This window comes from Hetaerina americana, unplaced genomic scaffold, assembly GCF_022747635.1.
Source record: "Hetaerina americana unplaced genomic scaffold, ioHetAmer1.1.p SCAF_10, whole genome shotgun sequence".
Lineage (NCBI taxonomy): Eukaryota > Metazoa > Arthropoda > Insecta > Odonata > Calopterygidae > Hetaerina > Hetaerina americana.
In genome coordinates this window covers 23,664,931-23,686,124 of record NW_027286070.1, presented here as the reverse complement: position 1 = coordinate 23,686,124, position 21,194 = coordinate 23,664,931, and positions in this window count along the sequence as shown.

Here is a 21,194-nt window from a genome sequence, read left to right as displayed (position 1 = left end):
AGCATTTAACTCATCTTTCCTCTTCCTAGAAAACTGCATACTCTTTGTTTAATTTACATTTATTCACATCCCATATCTATCGCACTGACGTTACAATGCTCTCAGCATAGCTTGCAGCCCCTTGGCTGACTGACACACTATAGCATGGTCATTCGCAAATCTAACTGGTTTTATGAATTCCCCACCGACTTTCATTTTATTTCCATCAGACCCCACACATCTTTAACCGCTTCATCTATGTATGCGTCGAACAGTACAGATGATCATGGACAATCTACTCCAATTTTCTGAAATCCAACTCATTAAATTTTACCCAATTTACTCTATCAAACGCCTTGTCAAAATATACCAAACCAATAGATACATCCTGTTTTTATTCTATGTTCATTTCTATTAGTGACCTTATCACTGCCATGGCAATACGTGCACCTCTCTCCTTTCTGAAACCAAACTGATAATTCCTTACGAATGCATTTTTCTTCTCTCTATTCCCATTTTGATGATCTGGAGTACCACTTTAGCTGCGTGCAAATACAAGCCTATCGTTCTATAGTCCTTATACAAAGGTGAAGGGGGTTACATTAAGTAATGCTACTCTTGATAGATACCACTACTTGTATGCGAAAGGATTTTCATTTTCATTGGTACATTTTTAATAACCTTGCCTTTATACTAAAGTTTCATTTGTCCGGATTTAAGCGCTGCACCCTGTACATGGCTGCCTTTCCATTTTTGGAGATGGAAACCATCACCAAATTAAAAAAATGTCTCGGCTTGGTTCCTCCCTTGTAACTGTTAACAATTAGTCGATAAAAATTCTTCCTCCAATACTGAGTCCCTAACCTTCCTAAACAGTTAAATAGTGCCTCCGGAATGTTATCTACCCACACGGTCTCATTTGATTTCAATTTCCTTGATACCTTGTCTATATCGCCATCAAGCATGCCTAGGCCTAAGCTATCCTAATCTGTCATATCATCTTTCTATGCCGAAGTTTTCTGGTTAGTAATAGTAAACATATAGTTCACCTATATACTCCTATTACTCGTTGAGTCCTTCCAGGTTCAATTAAAAATTTTCCAGTCTTCTCTCTGACAATGACTTAGTTTTGATATGATTTTAATAGAACTTTGTTCTTGGCACCAATGTTTTTATGCAAGCGCCCTGAAAAATATTATTTAGGATATTGACTTTTTTGAGCTGCCTGAAATAATTTTGCTATTTTTTATCCTTGAAGAAGGTGCAGTTGGACGCTTCCCTCGTATTTCCCCGACGTTACGCCAAAACTATCACCGTGAGGCAAGAGTGTCAAAACCACCATAGTCCTAAGTCCATACGAATCCCTTAAAGTAGCTGAACTTCACTCAAGGACCCCACGGGTAAGTTGATAAAGCCACATACTCTCTGGATTCAAAATAGGTATTTGGAGAAACCAAACTATCAACAAGTAGTTATTAGGAGAACAACGCTGCACTTGAGATGAACCGCTTTGAGGAGCACAAATTGGAGATGCAAGACGACAAATGCCAAAATCGTCAGAAACTAGACACTGGAACGAATCGATTCTCAACTATTACGATAAAAGCTTGAGGATTTAACGTCTTTTTCAATGGCTGTAGTCAAGTCACCACACAACCACCTAGTCAAACCATCGCCCCGAAATGGAACGTACACTCCCTGTTTACGGCTACCTACTCAAAGAAGGGCTCGTGGTTTGGAAAACCAGCAAACCCGCGACCTTACCAAACGCATTTACACCAAACTACGAGTATTACACCAAACTCGTATTTACACGTGTTTCATCACCTCAAAAATGAATGCTTTTAGTACTTATGACCACTCAATCCTCACATATTTGCCCATTCTACCCAATAGTTAGTCCTTATATACTGACGAGTGAAAGTGAATCGCCAAAAGTATTACAGCTGTCCAAGTTTGAAATTTACATCTACATAATACTCCGCAAGCTCCCGCGGGGGCGTGTGGCAGGGGGTGCTAGGTCACAACCCGCGAAGGAGAATAAAACCACATACAAAACCAAATTATGTTACCTCTGCTCAAATATTAGTTTGATCATGCACTCGGTGAATTTCAATCAAACGAAATAAAGTAATTTAATACAATAATACGCAATTTCAGGATTCGCATATTAAAATCATGCTGGAGAGCTGTTGAAAATATTTGTATATTTGATAAAAAGAATAACATGCAGACTATTGACAAAATATACACACTGTCAATTCTAATTATATCCTACGCGATTGCTGTAATATCTTCTTATTGCTTCCAGAAATATCCAACTTGAGATAGATACGGTAACAAAAATTAATAATATCGCCTCATCTTTTGTCAAATCAGATATTAAAATAGGACTATTATCGAAATAATTCATCTCAGGATCAGAGAATTCTATTGGAATTTTGACTGTCCTCGTAAATAACATAGTGCATACTAATCCAGAACATAAACAATGGCATTCCTTTCATAATCGTATGCCTAGTAAACTAATTCATTTACCTAAGCATAAGGAAGTTCGTTATACGTTAAAGCAAATCGCGACCCCAGGTGGTACAATAAAGACGTTAGAAAAGCCCTTCGAAAGCAGAGAATGCTACACTCTAGGGTAAAGAGGGCAGGCGTGAACACATCATCCCCTGAGAATAAACAATTATGGGACATATATAGATCCTCCAAAATTGAAACCAAAACACAATTACGTAGCGCTTTACTGGACTTTAAACGTAAAGTACTTTGCGAGCACTTGGACACAGACCCCAAAGCTTTCTGGTCATATGTTAGGGAAGTAAATGGGAGTAAACAAACCGTGGCTTGCTTAAGGGATTGTAGCAATATAATTCATACAGACAGTGAGGGTAAAGCTAACATCTTAAATTCATTCTTCCAAAGCGTTTTCTCGAATGATGTTGCCACCGCATATCTCCAAGAAACAATACATACTCCACCCATGGAAAAAATAACAGTGGACCAACAAGGAATTCTAAAATTGCTTAACGAGATTAAACCCAACAAATCCCCGGGTCCCGAAAATATACCAGCTAGGGTGATAAAACATTTAGCTCCAAACATTGCCCCGTACCTTGAATTTATATTTAGCAAATCCCTCACAGAGTGCAAAGTACCTAAGATTTGGAAAACCGCGCAAATAACGCCTATTTTTAAAAGTGGTGACAGGGAGGATCCCAGTAATTACAGACCTATATCTCTCACTTCTATCTGCTGCAAAATCTTAGAGCACATAATTGTCAGTTCAATAATGAGACACCTAGACAATATTAACTTTTTAAGTGACAATCAACACGGATTCAGGAAAACCCGCTCCTGCGAAACCCAATTAGGATTATTTACACATGATTTACTTTTATCTGGTGAGAGAGGTAGGCAAGTGGATGCCATCTTCTTAGATTTTCAAAAGACATTTGATAAGGTCCCACATGGTAAACTCATTCATAAATTAAAGGTCGCGGGTATAAACAAGGGCGCCATAAGCTGGGTTAAAGATTTTCTTTCAGAGCGGGAACAGAGGGTAGTCCTTGATGGCGCTAGTTCCGACAGCGTTCGAGTCACGTCGGGGGTACCTCAGGGAAGTGTGATCGGGCCGTTGCTTTTCTTGATTTTTGTTAACGATTTGAACCGCGAAGTGAAAAGTAAAATTAGGATGTTCGCGGATGACACGGTGATCTATCGGGAGATATCTGAGGATGAGGATCGTTTTATTCTAGAGCAGGATTTAGATTGCATTACTAAATGGTGTTCTAACTGGGGATTGACTCTAAATTATAATAAATGTTCAGTGGTAAATTTCTTTAAAAGATCAACGGGATTTGCTTACAAATTAGCTGGAGGTGACCTAGCAGTAGTTGATACGGTAAAATACCTAGGTGTCACATTCACAAAAGACTTAACTTGGGGGACTCACATACGTAAAGTCTGCGGTCAAGCATATAAAAAATTGGGATTCATTCGACGCGTTGTCGGAAAAAGTGACTCGAAGGTTAAGGAACGTTGTTACCACGCTCTTGTAAGGCCTCATTTAGAATACGCATGCAGCGTGTGGGATCTTAGTGAAAAAGGTCTCATTCGGGAAATTGAGAAGGTTCAACGCCGGGCAGCCCGTTTTGTAAAAAATTCCTACGATAAAACGCAAAGCGTCACCGAAATGCTCATGGATTTGGGGTGGGAATCATTGGCTGAGAGACGATTCAATGCAAGATTGAAATTATTAAATAAATTTAGATCCGCATGTTTCAGCACCGAGGTCTCGCAAATTATTCGTACTCCTACATACATTAGTCGCTTGGATCATGCATATAAAATTCGGGAAATAGATGCCAGAACTAGCCGACTCAAGGACTCCTTCTTCCCACGGACAATACGGGATAGCAACTGCAGGGTTATAGATAGCAAAAATTCCACTTGCCACCCTCAGCGTCTAAAAAATAATTAGTTGTATTTAAATGCATGCTCTTCCACTAACCTTATGTGTTTTGCTATAATAACCCATTCTTTCCGAATGACCTCATTCGTGTTCCGTTCATCTGTTTTTAAGTCTCCCTTTCAATCCCTCGTCCCTCTCCGCGGGGGCAAATTCCTGCTACCTGCAACGTTGGGTCGCATTCCCTGCCATTTAGAGACTCTTTGGGGGTAGAGTGTTTCGTGGTGCATTTTCATGTGGTAGTGATGTTTCAATTTCTTGCTTGTTGTGTCCTGGCTTCCGTGTTGTAGGATGTCTTTCGTGCTGCATCATGGGGTGCAGTTTTTTAGTTGTTTTGCGGTATATGTGTTTGCATGAGTATTGGATGAAGGGATTTTTGCATGAGTGTGTGCGCTGCTGTGGGTGTAATTTTCCGTGTTGTTTTTTTGCATGTGGTATTTTTCTTTTTTACGGTTGGTGACCTAACACCCCCCGCCACACGCCCTTGCGGCGGCTTGCGGGGTATTATGTAGATGTAGATGTAGATGTAGAAGTGTCGGGGATCGAGATGGTGCGGGGGCTAACGTACTGGCTTCCCACCCTGAGGGCGTGGGTTCAAATCCCGGCGGTGTTGAATATTTTTCAGAGGTATCTCGATCTCTACTTGAGATGCTTCGTGCTTAGCTGTCGGTCGCCTCCCCTAAAAACTACTTCTACTACTACTCGATTTCCGCCTCAAACCTTTAGTTCTGTTAGTCTATATATTGTTCTCAGCTATAATTCATTGTTTATGATTAAGACAATTTTCGCACATCAGGGGAATAAAATTCATATTACGGAATTACACAAGATACGAAAGCGGAATTTCATGGAAAAATATCGTCTTTTGCTAATGATTCCTTTTGTTCTGTTTGTTTCATTTTTCACGCAAAAAGTAATATAGACTTCTGATGGAATACAATAAACGTTCATCACGGGAAAATAATTTATTTCACGAGATCATAATAGGCAGAGTAAGACAGAATGGTGAGAAACCCACGGAAAGTAGTTTCCTTCAATAATAAGTCTTTCACTTTAGATAAGTCTTTCAACTACTACTACTAGGAAGTGTCATATTCTTTTAGATCATAAAAATATGAATATAAATTATCGTTTTCGGTCAAGTAATCAAAACGTTGACAAATTCAACTAAATCGTGTTTTCCAATTCTTATCCACCAGAGTTAAAGAAAAAGAAACATGGTTGGGTTATTTCGATTTCAGAATGAAACTCCCGTAATTCACGGGTTACCCTAAGAATTGGAAAGGCAACATTTCGGTATGCTCAAAGCCTCTGTCTACCTCTAAGTTTACTTGGAAAATGAATCAACTGAAAGATTTTTACATATTTAAGTATATTTTAATCGAGCAACTTCTATACAATGCCCGGCAAACCACCGCCAGGGCATTTTGTGTGATAGAGCATTAGACATGCAGGCACAAATGTGAGTTAGTTCATTCGTGTCAATATACGTTATATGCATTTTCCCATATTAACAAACGCACGTACATATAACCGTGTAACCTATATAAACCGTTAAATAAGTGGTTTATTTAACTGAATCTTGAATTTTTTTTTAATAAAATCATTCGATGGCAACACTAAACGACGACATGAATTATTTTACTGATAGCCTCTGTCTGTTTCATTATAAGGGTAACTATTGCATCGAGTGCTTTTTTAATCGACAAATTTGTTGTGCAGTCAAATTTTACAGGTTCTTCCGTTCGATTTGTTATAAAAATGGCTATGATAGTATTAGTGGCAGTAAAATTATTTTATATTTCTTCATCCTCGCATTTGAACCGAAATAAATTGGTGTCCAACTTAATTCCGACAGTTGGGCGGGGACTGAATCGCACGAAGCCGTTGAGGAGAGCATTTGAATGCTCTGACGGAAGCTTTTATGAATCGCAAAAGGAGAGGAGGTCCACTGAGGATTTAGAAACTGGAATCTAACTCACGAGTCAAACCTTTTCCTTGGAAGTTGGCGTAACATAATGGTTTCAACACGGATGCCCCCGACGGCCATGCGGGCAGCTTAGGTATCGGCTTTCCTCTACCTGCGGCACTACTAACGTCCAAACCTGTTTTCTGGAGGAAGTCTAAGTAACAACCTACCAAAGTCATTATTTTTTTGCGAGCCTTAGATTCAGAGAACATGGCAGTGCATGTAAATGCTATGTCATATATTCCTACACCTTAGCTGAAAAATTAATGACAGAATTATGCATTCAAATTATTACGTAGTAATGCAAGTATTATTATTGTATCAGAAAACTTCATAGACACATAACCAATGGCAATCTACGCAATTATGAGGCGCAATTTGGAATTAAGCCAATTTTGTAAAAATTGAGGAAAAATTTAAAAAATTAAAATGTACAATTGTTTCCAAAAACGTTTCAAATTTATTTTCATGCATTGTCACCATTTTGTTCCACTTCGTTTCTAATATTTTGATATCGTGAAACAAGTCTCTTCAAAAACCCACGTAGAGTTCTTCTGCGAGAGAATCCAAGACGTTTTTCATTGAGGTTTTCAACTCCTTGTATTTCTAAATTTTTGAGAAGTCAGCCAATTCTTGATGCATTGAAATGTAATGAAATAATTGACTTTGTAATTCCACACACTTTTGTGTGGAATTACAAAAGTGTGTGGAATTACAAAGTCAATTATTTCATTACATTTCAATATGTTATGCAAATTCCACAAAGTTACGCCTGAGACAACAAATTCTTGAGGTGTTTGGCATACGAAAACCACGTTTAGTCACCAGTGATGGAACTGAAAAAAATTCGTATAAGTGGTTCAAATGGTTCAAAAAAGCAAGTGTAGATATGATTGCCTGATATTCGTGAGTAATTGCCAAAATTTTTGGCACGAACCAACCTTGAAAGAATGTGACAATATTCCATTGTCACTCATGATTCTGGACAATGGTGCTCTTGAAACTTCTGGTGATTCTAAGCATTTAGCAAATGTTCTGCGAGGATTTTTTCTCTTCCGCATTTACAAGCACAAAAAGTCGACTAGGCCTACCAGTCCTCTGTTCATCGTGAACATCTAAATCTACATCTACTCAATATCCCGCAAGCCACCGAAAGGGCGAGTGGTGGGGGGTGTTAGGGCATCACCCGCATTTAAGAAAAAATACCGCATGCAAAAGACACAAATTTATACAGTCCAAAAACAAAACATTGTATACATTAATGCAAAACCCTTATAACCCACACACATGCAAACACATTAACTACCAACTAACATAAACATGCACCCACATATATACCTGATGTCTTTGCAATGTTTAATATTGTTCCGAGTGGCAAATCAAATGTTTTAAATATTTCTAAAGTGACTTTGGTTTCTTACTATTATGATTTCTGATTGTACGGGGAAAGATTGAGTATTTGTATCTATCAGTACTGGAATCTATCTCCATTATTTTATCTTTGTGGTCTGATCTACCCGAGTAGTGTGGGGCCATTATAATTCCTTTAGTGTCATCGTTAAACTCGTTTGTTTGTCTGAACCTTTCTAAAAGCCTAAGTCTCGCTTATTCTCTTCGTTTCTCAAGTGGCTCCCAGTCTAAATCTCCTAAGACACTTAATCTCATTCTTTTCGCCAAATTTTCTCCCAAGGGTCCCAGTGATCGACCTTTCTTAAACCCACGGCCTAATTACCTGTCTCTCGTCGAGTATTGTGGTGGATCCGAAGTTTTCATTAATAGATGTTAAATTTCCGCAAAAAATAGTAACTATTATAGAATATCACTATACATAAATAGAATCAAGTAAATTTTTTAACTTGGGTGTTTTGGCGCTCGGCATAATTATACGCGTTCTTCCCCCTTACTCATTTTCAAGCAAAAAATTCTCAAAATTAATCTTTAATTATCTCTCTTAAGGTTATATTAATGCATTTAATCTCTATTCATAATAAATAAATTCCGATTTAATATCCGGTCGAATATATTTTGTATTTGTCTGTGAATATTTCCATGGAACGGTGTTCATGACAAGATTTCTTTTAGGGATTTCGTCCTGGCATAATATAATTAACAAAACTGTTGCACTGTTGTTTCAGTCGTCTTCCTCAGGTGAAGTCTGAACAACGGCGAAGCCATTGTGTTATAATAAACTTCACATGCAGATGAAATTTCAAGCGGAAACAAAGTACTAATATCAATCGTCTAATTAGATGAAAACTGGCGCCAGTACAGGGTTACAACCGAAGTGACTCATACAGTAAAGTTCACGGAGAATCAGAATGGCCATTATTATAAAAACTTTTTAAAAAAGTTTTCCCCACTAACATTTTTCTATCTTTTCCAAAATGAAGGCGAAAACCCAACCTTATGGAAGGAACACATTTCTTTGCAATGAGTAGAAGATAAGGTATTGATCCTAGATTTTCCTGACGTAGTTCGAGATGAGAGGAAGGCCAAAGAAGTTCCTCCCTTTAGGTGGCGAAAACACTTCCGGGATAAGACAGGAGAGGGTGTGTGCAGAGAAGTCTTTAAAGGAGGAAAAGTCTTCTTGAGGAAGGCAAGAGCAAGGACTTAAGACGGAGGAAAAGACCGAGAAAACGCAGTGTGGAGAGGGAGAGGGCGCGAAGGTAGAGGGATGAAGACTGGAGAGGGGTGGAGGAGGAAGGAAGAGGGGGTGCGGAGGGGGAGGAAGCGGTTGAGGTGACGCACAGAGGAGGGAGCGAGACAGAGGGAGAGAGGTGGGACGGGCAGGGAGTGAAGAAAGGGGCGGGGGGGCGAGGGAGAGGATAGAGCTAGGGAAGAAGGAGATCTCGGCTCTCGTGTTCTATGGGGAGGATGCCCAGACGCCCCTAACCTGTCCCAACGGGAGGAGTGTGAGAGAGGGATAGGGGGGATAGAAGGAGAGAGGAGAGCAAACCAACCCAGAGTCTTCTTCTTACCAACTTCCCGGTCCAGTTTTGAGGAGGAGGAGGAGGGAAGCAAGTGAGAGTGAGGAGGGTGCCTCGGGAAGTGCGAGAGGGAGGAAGCCCTCAAGTCTCGTGCACTCCCTCCCCCATCGCCCACCCCACCGCACTCCCTCTCGGTCTCCGCACTATGGTTACTACTGGGACCTACGCCAACTGCTACGACCGAGGAGTAGGATCGTGGTGGTAAGGGGGTGTGTGAGTGGGGAGTACGGGAGGGGGGAGGGGCTGAAGGGGGGAGGGGCTGAAGGGGGGAGGGGTGGCCAACGTGCGATTGGGACCCTCGAAATGACACCTCACTCCCCCTCTCGGTCATCCTCGTCTCCATACCCCTCCCCTCCCTCCCCGCTTCACCCGACCAAGTCCCCCCGCTCGATCCCCCCACTCCCCTCTCCCTTTCACGTCGCACACATAACATTCCGGCAAAGGTACGTAACGTACCGTTCTCACACCTCTAACCCTCCAACCACGTGAACTTTCACTTGCGAGTTCCTCACTCATGTGTTAACGATCCCTCCCGACCTATTTCCCCAACTTCCTGAAACGCACGTTGAATTTACAAGGCCGCAAGAGCAACAACAAACGCTGCTTGTTTTACATTGCGTGGTTTAAAAAAAGTGGAAAACATAATTCGTATATTATTACCTTCAAAATATCGGTCGAGTGTGCTGTCGAATGCATAATAAATATGAAACGTAAACTGTTAGATAAAAATTGCTGCCAACAATTATTTGTTTAGCTTTTAAATACAAAATTGTTCAGTATCAACTGCCGTCGCAATCACAAAAGTATTGATGACATAAAGAACCGATTAAAATTTTAAATAGATTGGGGAAATAGGTTACCCATTTGTATGAAAATATGGCCAAATCCTTATTATAAACATGGTACACAGGCTTCAATTCTCACAAAGTGGACTTGTAAAAGTTTAACAATTTTATAGTATTTCATTTCAGCCTTAAATTTAATTCAAAATGTCAGCAAATGATCGAGGACTTAAAAAATACTGCACTAAAGTTTACGATTTCAAATTAAATCTTGGACGTTTTTACAGGAATAATCTTTTTTTTTCTTTTAAAGGTTGTCTTAATTTGAAACCCGCCGGCTCAGAATCTGAAGAAAAACAAATGACTTCTGAGGACCGAGGTACGACTCCAGGTTAATGTACTTAATACTCAACTCAGCATTCCTCTGTAAAGCACCGTTCGTAACGGAGAATTTAGCGTATTTAATCTGGAGGACGTTACATCGGTTAAAGTTACGAGAATATTTCAATACACTGTGTGGATGCCTGAATATGTAAACGGAATTATAATCAACTATTTATTTTTAAAGGCAAGGTCTGGCTTGGAGATCAAAAGAAGATACCAGATAGCACGGTTCCTTGACCATCAACGAAACTGAAAAGTTCATAACTCACATGTCCTTTATGAAGCACATCAGATAAAATATCCGTTAGGGGGGCAAGTAATAAAATGAGGAAATGCAAAAAAAAACTTCGAACCCGAACCGGTCAAACCCCCACCCTCCCTGACATTAATTCAAAACTTGGGAGTTATATTAAGAGTGCTGTCACTGGAAAATTCCAAAACAAACTCCCAGAGATAAAAATGAAGCTATGTCCACCAAGCTCGACCGACCGCTTAACCCCGGTATAAAAGTGAACGCGCAAACAAGAGAAACTTAGAGCAATGGGAGATTGTGGAAAAACGCAGCGAGAACGACCCGCAAAGATATATCCGGCAGAGAGAGGGAAAAGGGAGTAGGGGACAGATCGCCGCACGAAATCTACGCTTTAAGTGGCCGCGTGGTCCATTCTTCCAGCCGGTTCCGCGTTAAAATAAAAAAAAGACAAAAAGGGTCACTTCTACGAGCGAGAAAGGGACCGCACGGGGGATGGAAGGGGAGGGGGGGATAGCGGTTGGGTGGGAGTGGATGGGGGGTTAGGACGGTGAGTCGGCGACGCATGTCATCACCGGAAACGGAGGGCCTCGTGATGGGGAAGGGGAGGGTGAGAGAGGGACAGGGGTGACGGCGGGCATGCAATAAAAAAATCATTCTTTCTGGAGCGTAAGCGCGGAAAGGGAATGAGGGAGAAGGGATGAAAGGTCAGGGGGGATGATGTGACAGAATAAGGGGAGAAAACTCCGAAAAAGGGGACACTTCATCCCTCGTGGAGACGGATATAATCGGAGGGGGGTCGGGGATAAGGTGAATGCACTCAAAGATAAGCCACCGTCATCATCGCACAAGGGAACACTTAAAACATATCCGCGAAATAATTCTGATTTCTCAAGAGTATATACGTTATACATAATATATATATATATATATATATATATATATTATATTTTTAAATAATTCATGTTACAAATGATAGTATAATTCATGCCATGTATTTAAAAATATTATTATTTAAAATAGCACAATATATTATTATATAATTATTTTATAACATTAAATTATATATAATTTTTATGACATTCATTTCACTTCATACATTATTCCTCACAAATACAATTATTACATTGCCGCTTTGGTCGGGGTTTAATTTAGTTATATGCTTTAGTACGCATGGTACAATATACGCTTTGTAAATTGAATTTTATTATATATATATATTAATATATACATATATATGTATACATATATATAATATATATAAACATATACATACATATATACATATTGTATATATGTGTATGTATACATATTGTACATACGTATATGTATACATACAATGTATATATATAGATATGTATATATATACACATATATAAACATATAGATGCATATAAATAAATGTATATACATTCTTTCGCATGGATATAGATACAAGGAAAAGGGATAGGAACACATTTCATGGCAAAGAGAGGAATGGCGGGGAATGTGGAATCGAGCAGATCACAAGCGTAAAAAAGTTGTTCTTGACCGAGACTTGAACCACGGATCTTTCCACTTGCCGGACCGGTCCTCAAAGTCTTAACCTCTTAACTTAAACGCTAACGTTTCCTTGGCAGCTCAAATGGGTAAGAGCATTGGCTCCTGGATATAGATACAAGGAAAAGGGATAAGAACACACATAGTGACAAAGACAGGAATGGTGGGAAATGTGGAATCGAGTATATCACAAGCGTAAAAAAATCTCCTTGCCCGGGACTTGAACCACGGTAATACCGACTGGGTCAATGCTCTCCTGTTTTGATGACAAGGTAACGTAATTACCCCTGGAAGCCGCGGGGAATAACCAAAATTTCCGATTACTTGGCTATGAGGTGGCGCTCAGGAGCTATTTCAGCCAGTACCAGAAAAACTTACGAGCACATAAGAGGGAAGGATAAGAGAAAAATTAGTCGCATATCGTAATAAAGAATAGTAAAAAGAGAACGGTTCATTAGTTTTTTTCAGCGGATTATATGCAGTTTAAGACAAATATCTCACTTTTGAATTCCAGCATCTTGTTTGAGCTTATACAGAAGAGAAATTACCCTGTATGTAACATTCAAGTTTTTAGCAAATTAAACATTTATTTATTTATCGATTTAATTGGGCGAGGTTGAGACTAATAGTCCCTTCTTCCACCTCAAACATCAGAGATACGGTAAAATGCCTTCATGACAGAGAGTTAGAATATAGTTATTCTAGCAATATTTTTGATCGCTTGCGACGTAACGTGCATATTTCAAACAAGGTCTGCTATGAGTTGGCCTGTTTACCCTCTGTTTTTCTCCATGCAGAAATAAAACGGGGCCTTGCCAACAAATTGTAACCGTTGATGAAGAACATATTTTTACAAATGTTAAATTTTGATACACCCCTGTTGATCCACAATATTTGAAAAATGTTCTACAAATTTTATTATGCCACGAGAGGTTTATGATCTGAAGTTTAGGAGGGAGAGCTGTGCCCCCCCCCCCCCCCCGCGGGGTTTCCTCACCGACCTGCGGTGAGTCCAACTCCCAGCAGTCGGACCCCTTCCACGCACTCTAAAGTATTCCCTACCTCCGTTCCCCACAAACGCCGACTCCAACCCTTCCTTTTCCTTTCAACGCTTATTACAATTACGCACAAAACCCTTTTTTCACATTTTAAAAGGGGGGCCCAAGGGAAAGGGTGGAACAAGGGGGAAAAGGGAGAAAGAAGGGGTAAGGTGCGCTCCGAGGGATTCGCTTCCCGGACCCTGGCTAAACCGGGTGGTGGAGGGGATGGGTTTGATACGCCTCCGGGCAACGTGTGGATCATTGTGGCCACGGTTAGCCCCGAGGCCCTTGCGACGACAATTCGGGGCCTCTCCGGAGCGGGCGGGCCGCACTCTCTACCAGCAATGGTTGCCCCTAAGGCCACGCGGGCTGACCATCGCTCCCCGCTGACCACCACCCGCTTGGTGACCCCCGCCCAAGAAAAGCAGTGGCGAGGGGCCGCCGGGAGATAGAGAGAGGGCATTGTCCAGTGGGAGCGATGCCACCGTGAACAATGAGTACGAGAAAGGGCATTCGGAATGGTTTGTTGAATTGCCGGCGTTCATTCTTTCCTTACGTTCGAAGGTGGGCCGTGTGATGACGGAGTGCAAAGAGGTGGGGGGGGGGGAAGAGAGGAACGAACGCACTTACGCACAAAATGCACGCGACATTGCGAGTTCTCACGATGCGGTGGCGACCCTTGCGAGTCGTTCCTTGCGTGCCCCGTGGGGGTTTTGAGGTTGAGAGAGGGGTGAGAAGGCGGGAATGGGGGGGAGGGGGGTTCCGTGGACCAATTCGTGGTTTCTCGACGCAAATAGGAAGGAACTCTGGTGATTTTCGGCCCCCTCTGAACGGAATTTTGCGTTATTCCGGCCGACTCATTCTTTCCATGGCTTAGGGCTGTTTGGGGAATCCATCGCAAATTTTGTTTGGACTCGTTCAGCTACGTTAAAATTTGCTAATGAGGCTTCCGCTTCAAGGGAGTGATTTCATAACCTCTGGATGTAAGTGGAGAACCTCGTTACGGTGGAATGGAAAACAATTTGTGCCCATCCTCTTCGGTTTGCCAGAAGGATTGCCAACAGGTGATTTTTTTTTTAACGATCCGCAAAATTCATTTTCGGGAACGCATGAGTCAGTCAGAGCCAGACTAATGCAGAGCATAAAAGGGAAAATGTATAAGAATCAATTTGCAGCTGTTTTGTATGGCCAGTCAAAGGAAAATAAATGGTGGTATCTCGAAAACTAAATGATATTTTTTTAAATATTTTTTAATTGTAAAACATAAAAATAAATAATAATGTTGACTGTTTTTCAAGTAATGACTAATTTTAATATCTTAGTCACCACGACGGAGCTTGCCTAGCAAATTTGACGACTCCACGAGGAATGGTTTCATGAATTTAATTCCAATAACTCTAGGAATAAGTACGGTGCCTCCGGGCTAACGTTACTTTCCAAAGTCGAAACATTTTTGTCAGAAATATCATTCATAAATTACTGTTAGTGATTATACTTGATCTCGACTTTAGGTCTTAGATATGTTAGACGCTAGAGTAGATAAAAATCAGATTCAAGTCCTCATTTTTACTTCGCACAATACTCAGTTGCAAAAAAATCGAACCAAGAGTCCGAAAAAATAAATTATTCTGAATACTAGAATAAAGTGAATTGACCCAGTGCAACAATTATTGATGTGTATGACATGAACTATACACGCGAAGGGTGTTCGAGTTAACATAACGAGTATACTCAATTGTAGGTACGAATGAGCTAATATTTCTGCACGTGTGGATGATGTCCTAACACTTCTCGCTGCATTCCCTTGCGATAGATTGCGGGGAATAACGTAGACGTAGGTTTGAAGCTAATGAATAATAGTAACTTTAATCCAAGTCAATACTTTCTGTACAATGAAACCAGTAGTTACTCACTATTGAATAGATCATAATTTTAACGTTGAAATAATTCAATTTGAAGAAACTCTCTCTATTAACGTTTTTCGAGCATAGTACAAAAGTAATTGATACCATAAGAAACAAATGAGCACAATATAAAGAAGTGTCAGAAAAGAAGACTAACGTAGAAGCTCTAGACATGTTATGATAAGAGAATGTTTCGGGGAAAACTCAACGAAGATAGAAGATAGTTGTAACGAAGGTAGTTCCTAAAGAAAGCAGAATATAATGAGAGACAATGAAATGCTGAAGACGGCAATAGAGAGAAAATACCGGGAAAGAGAGGTAGACGGAGAAAACGAATGGGGACATTCGATAAATTAAGGGAAGTAGAAGAAATGCAGAGTAAAGTAGGAGTTATTATAACACTTAGGATTAGGGCTTAAGGATATCATACTGGCAAGCGCTTAGTACGTACCGTGCAGTAATAGCACTTAGCTAGTACAGTAGAAAGCGCTTAGCAAGAACAGTAGCTCCTGGCTTCATCGAAAACCAATCCTAATCCGGGCGACTATTGGTAATTATGATAATATTAAAAAATTCACAATTAAACCAAGCTCAAAGAAAGAATATAGTTATTTACAAGTCTAGTTTTACAAGTTAAAATTGTTCTCTCTGTGAATCAAATGAGGCCGTAATAACTGTCGTCGAAGTGAGAATAAATCTTGAAATTAGTTAGCCTAATTCGCGGCCATATTTATAAGTACGCATTTGAATGTTAAATACTACTGGGCATGTAAACCATTTTGTACCCTAGTTACTGTCATCCTTTGAATTACGTTACTTCCCCGTCAGATCTCAAGTTATTTACAATATCTAATGGTGCAATTGCTTACTTGAAGTCAAATACCTTCCTCTCACACTCTCTCCCTAGTCATGGGTATCACAGGCAAAAAAGGGCACCATCGCAGTTTATCATGTGTATGAGTTGAATAAGCACTTCTTTAGAAATTTGAGGCACAAAGAAAGTTTGAGTTATTCTTCTTATTACTTAATATATCTTGAGCCGCATGTGATTTTGTTCTTTTGATTTTACCTGTGGTTTTGTTCTCCTTTACGGGTGGTCCTTCAACATCCCCCGCCACATGCCCTTGCGGCAGCTTGCGGGGTATTATGTAGATGTAGATATAGCTTACATCGCATGAGATTTCTTCGTTTTCGCATACAATAAAAGCTTGAATAGTGAGTATATAATAAATAGTCAAATATTTCTGAGTGATTAAGATGTTAACTAGGCTTATTGATTTTAATTATCAGGCAACCAGCAACATTAATAAGCAGATGGGAACTCTAGCTAAGCTATGCGTTATATGTATTCCAGGACACATATAACAGTCTCATTATGCAATTCACCCTCAGCTTTCACCGCCGAATTCCGCACCTTGATGCTTCCCAAACCTGACATTCTACGTGTTACCATCACTGAAGTTTTTTCACCCCGAGATCACTTCCAGGTAGCGACTCGACCCGATACACGGTTCGACCCAAGAGAACCGCCGTGGAAGGCCTCGGGTCGCACCAAAAGAGGTGAGGATATCGTCCCCAAACGGCCAAGCCTAGATAGACACTTCTAATTCGAAAGCCCACCAGGCTTTCTCAAACTTCTCGAGGGCATTGTGTCCACCTGGATATTCAAATATCATTCTTGACCCCAGCCTATGTCCCACGCCGGCGACCTCCCGGCACAACACCGTCGCCGCCACCCACCTGCAAGACACAAAGACCGAGGACCTGCTTCGCCAAGGGTACGGGACGGCCCGGGGTATCCCTCATCCTTCGCCCTGGGGGACACGGTCCGGTCCGACGGGCTCTCCTGGGGGTCGAAAACACCCCGCGACGAAACTTCCCACGATGTACGTGGGGCCGGGGAAGTGCATCCGAAAGGCTCGACCTTCCAAAAGGCCAATTCTTGATATTCTCTCGTTCCCTCTCGGACCTGATTGCCCACAAAACTCACTCCTCCACTTCCTCTCCCCACAACGCTCAGACCCACACCCCCCCTCCACTCTCCCTCCCTCAACCGGACTCTCTTTCGCCTTCGAACTTCTAACAATGTGGCAACAGGAATTGACCTTATTTTTCGAGGTGGGCGAAAGAGAGGCAAGGACGGGCGGTCAGTGGTCCTACATAATCGGCGACGGGAGGACGTTGGGACGTGGTTTTCGGTGATGTGCACGGTTTTGAGCTCGGGAGTGCAGCGAGCGAGACGCCCGCCATGGAGGCCGCGGAATTGGCAAGGAGTCTGCACTTCCATATCCTCTGGACTACCCACGGTGGTGAAGGTGAGTCAGAGCCCTTGCACACTTGGATGATATAGTCAAACGATCGTGTCCAGGATTTTCAGATGCTCAGGTGGGATCCATCAACATATTATTCCGCAAGCTTTCATCTACATCTACATCTACATTCTTTCTCAAACATCTACATCTACTTTCGCAGGGACGTGTACAGGGTATAGGTAGTAGTGTTTAAAAACAATGTTTTGAGCTGCTGGTAAATCATATTTTTGAGATCACTTTGTATACAGTACACATTTGTTCATATCCAATAGTTCATATCCAAATATCAGAAAGGTATTTAATAAGGAGCTCTACTATAAGCCAATTTATTATGCTACCGCTGAGGTAAAATATCCCCATAACACCTCCACCACACGCCCTTGCGGCGGCTTGCGTGGTATTGTGTAAATGCCATAGATGTATCAGCATAATCTCTGGGGGGCTCCGTAAGCGTTTATTCGTAAAGTGGTATTTCTTCTTCATTATTTTTTAGGTGAATCATATTATCCCGCAAGTACTCGGTTGCTATGGGGATAATTATTGCTAGCCATGAACCAGGTATTTTTCAGGCGATCACGGGCGTTAGGGACAGTAAAAATCACAATTTTAAGTATGCCTATTTAAAATTAATTTTATTTACAATTTTATGAGGCAATGGTTAACTTTCTTTTGAAATATTTCTTTAGTATGGTGAATGAATTCATATTCTCATTCAATTAAGTTCACACCTCTATCCACCGTAAATTTTCTGCACCAATGCTAAAAGCATGCAGTATTTCATGTTCATAATGAAAATTTATTATTTATATAACCATGGTATTCATCAGAGCAGTATTGAAAGCTTAAAAGTGGGCCTGGCGGCAAAAAGGCAAATGTTTAAAATAATAGCAATGGAAAGGGAATATATTGAATACTTCTAGAATGTCTGCTTTTGTGATATTAAAAGTTTCGCAAATTGTGTGAAATCATGCATATGTAATTTTAAAGCAGTATTATTTGTCAAGTCATTTGACTTAACTTGAAAGAAAATGTAGATTTTAGAGTAGCACTTGGTAAAGAATACACAAAGTTAAACTTCGTCTCCCTCTTAGCACTCAACCATCATGCCAGGTAGAGAAACACATTGTAACTTCGGGCCTAAATGCATTAGTAGAATTTATGTTGTCAACTCTTCCTTTGGATGTGACTAAACATTTCCAATTCAGCGATGGGAGATTAAAACCTCATTACTCTGCCAGGACAGTCACGCTGATCTTCTAATGTACCTTTTGATTCCGAAATATTTGCGATTACTCCTCATACTTTGGAAACAATACCTTGAAATTTACTTCCATATTTTGGTAAAAGAGCTTTGTAATCCAGTTCAGTCAAATTAGTATTGTGTTGCGAATGCAAAATACAATTCTTCAGAACCAGAATTTGGTTTTACATGAACTGACCTCAACTAATTTTATCAAGGGGTACTAAGTGCCCGTTTCTGAATGAAGATGTGCCCCGACAAGGATCCCTTTTGAGCGGTGGTTGAAATTATTATGATATGAGAATGGCGTGAACGAGTGATTTGCCTATGCACCCGCGAGTTTCACACGCTGAGCTTCGGATATTAGGTCATATATACTTCGCTTGAGTTCCTGTAATCAATTACCGAGCGATTGGTGCTCAGTGAGCGGTAATAAACTAGCAGCAAGTCCTTCGCGGGGAAATTTTAGCAGGTGTATAATTAATTTGTGCTTCAACTGCAGGGGATAAAAATGAGATTTTTAATAGCTGAGCCAATCAATTAGCAGTGAGTAATAGTGTGAGTTCCAACAAAATTCCAAGGAGGTATCTGAGATTATGACTAGATGAAGTTGTTCGTTCACTGAGATTGTTACAACTATGCGGAATCAAATTTTTCAGGCCGAAGATAGGTTGCGAATACCTTATTTTATGGAATTTTCCTAAGCACAAACGGTCGAACTAAAGTGTTTAACAGCATTGCACATTTTGTGTGGTGGGCAGAAAATTAAATGAAATATTTAACAGATAAAATTGTCCCAAAACAATTCCGAATTTAAGGTGGTCAAGCCACCTTCCTCAACTGAGGGAAGGAAGGAACTGACCGCAGTTCCTTTTTTCTCCCCCTTGAGAAAGGTGGCTTGACTACTGAGAATTCAGAAACGCGTGTTTCTCTTCTTTTTTGTATGTTTCTGTGTTTTTGTTTTCGCTCGATAGTGCTGTCTCAATGTAAATTATATATATATACATATATATGTATATATATATATATATGTGTGTGTATATATATACATATATGTATGTATATATATGTACGTAATTATATGTATCTATATATATATATATATATATATATATATATATATATATATTTATACACACTGTAATAGAGGGGAAAGAATGTTAGGCAAACGAGGAATGGGAAGGAACGGGATAGGGATGTTGGATGGGATTAAGGGAGGAATGAAGTACTAAGAGATGAAGAGGGACCTGATGTAGGGTACGATGCTGGATTTTTTGTTTTGTTAGAAGTAACAAAATATTTATTCGGTAGTTGTGTCCTGTGTCCATCCAAAAACCTACCTTATCTGGTAGACTACCTAATTATAATAATTATATTAATATTATATATATCTTCGAAATGGAACGCTTTTCGGTGACGCGCAAATATATAAAACTACAGATGTAGATTTTTAAAGCATAGAAAGGACACTCACATATGTAGTTTGACGTTTTTACGGCTCGACCGTCATCATCAGAGCCTTGTATTTGCTATTATTTGTGAACCCCAGATGCTTGTATTTGTTAATATTGTTATATATATACTATATATATATACATATATGTATACATACATATATACATAGATATAGTATATATATACATATATAATATACACATATATATATATATATATATATCAATATTAACAAATACAAGCACACAATCCCTAGATGGAGGATAACCCACCTAAGGAGGAATCAAAGGGTTGGCAGGTAAGGTCCTTATCCCGCGGCCACCGGGGACGGCAAACATATGTAGCTATGCAGTCAAGATTGTATCACCAAAATATTGAAACATAAAACGCTCAAACATACTAAATAGAATGGAATTTAATCAGGAACTCTTCATCTACAGGCCTAGGGGTACAGGGCCATGGAAATTTGAAATGGACATTGTCATGTAAAATTTAACTAGTGTTATAATTTTGCTTTGAAACACTTTGGCGGAGGGAATATGCTAAAAAGTCGAAATCAAAGATGTGACGACCCCACAAATACATGCATACCTGAATCTGGATTATGGCCTGAGAAATTTTGGAACAGAGAAAGTGTTCATTCCGCTTTTGAAAGTGTAATGGCTTTTATGTGCTTGTATTTCGAATTTAAACAGAACGGTTTCAACTGCCATCAATCTATGTCCTGAAATATTTTTTAATGCGTTTAGAATACCACAGTGGTATCATGAAGCTGAAATTTTTTCTTGTTTTGTTGGGTGAGCAACATACCCTCCTACTAACAGAGACGTGAATTCTAGGCCATGCCAGGATCAGATCCTATCATAATTTAAGTAAACG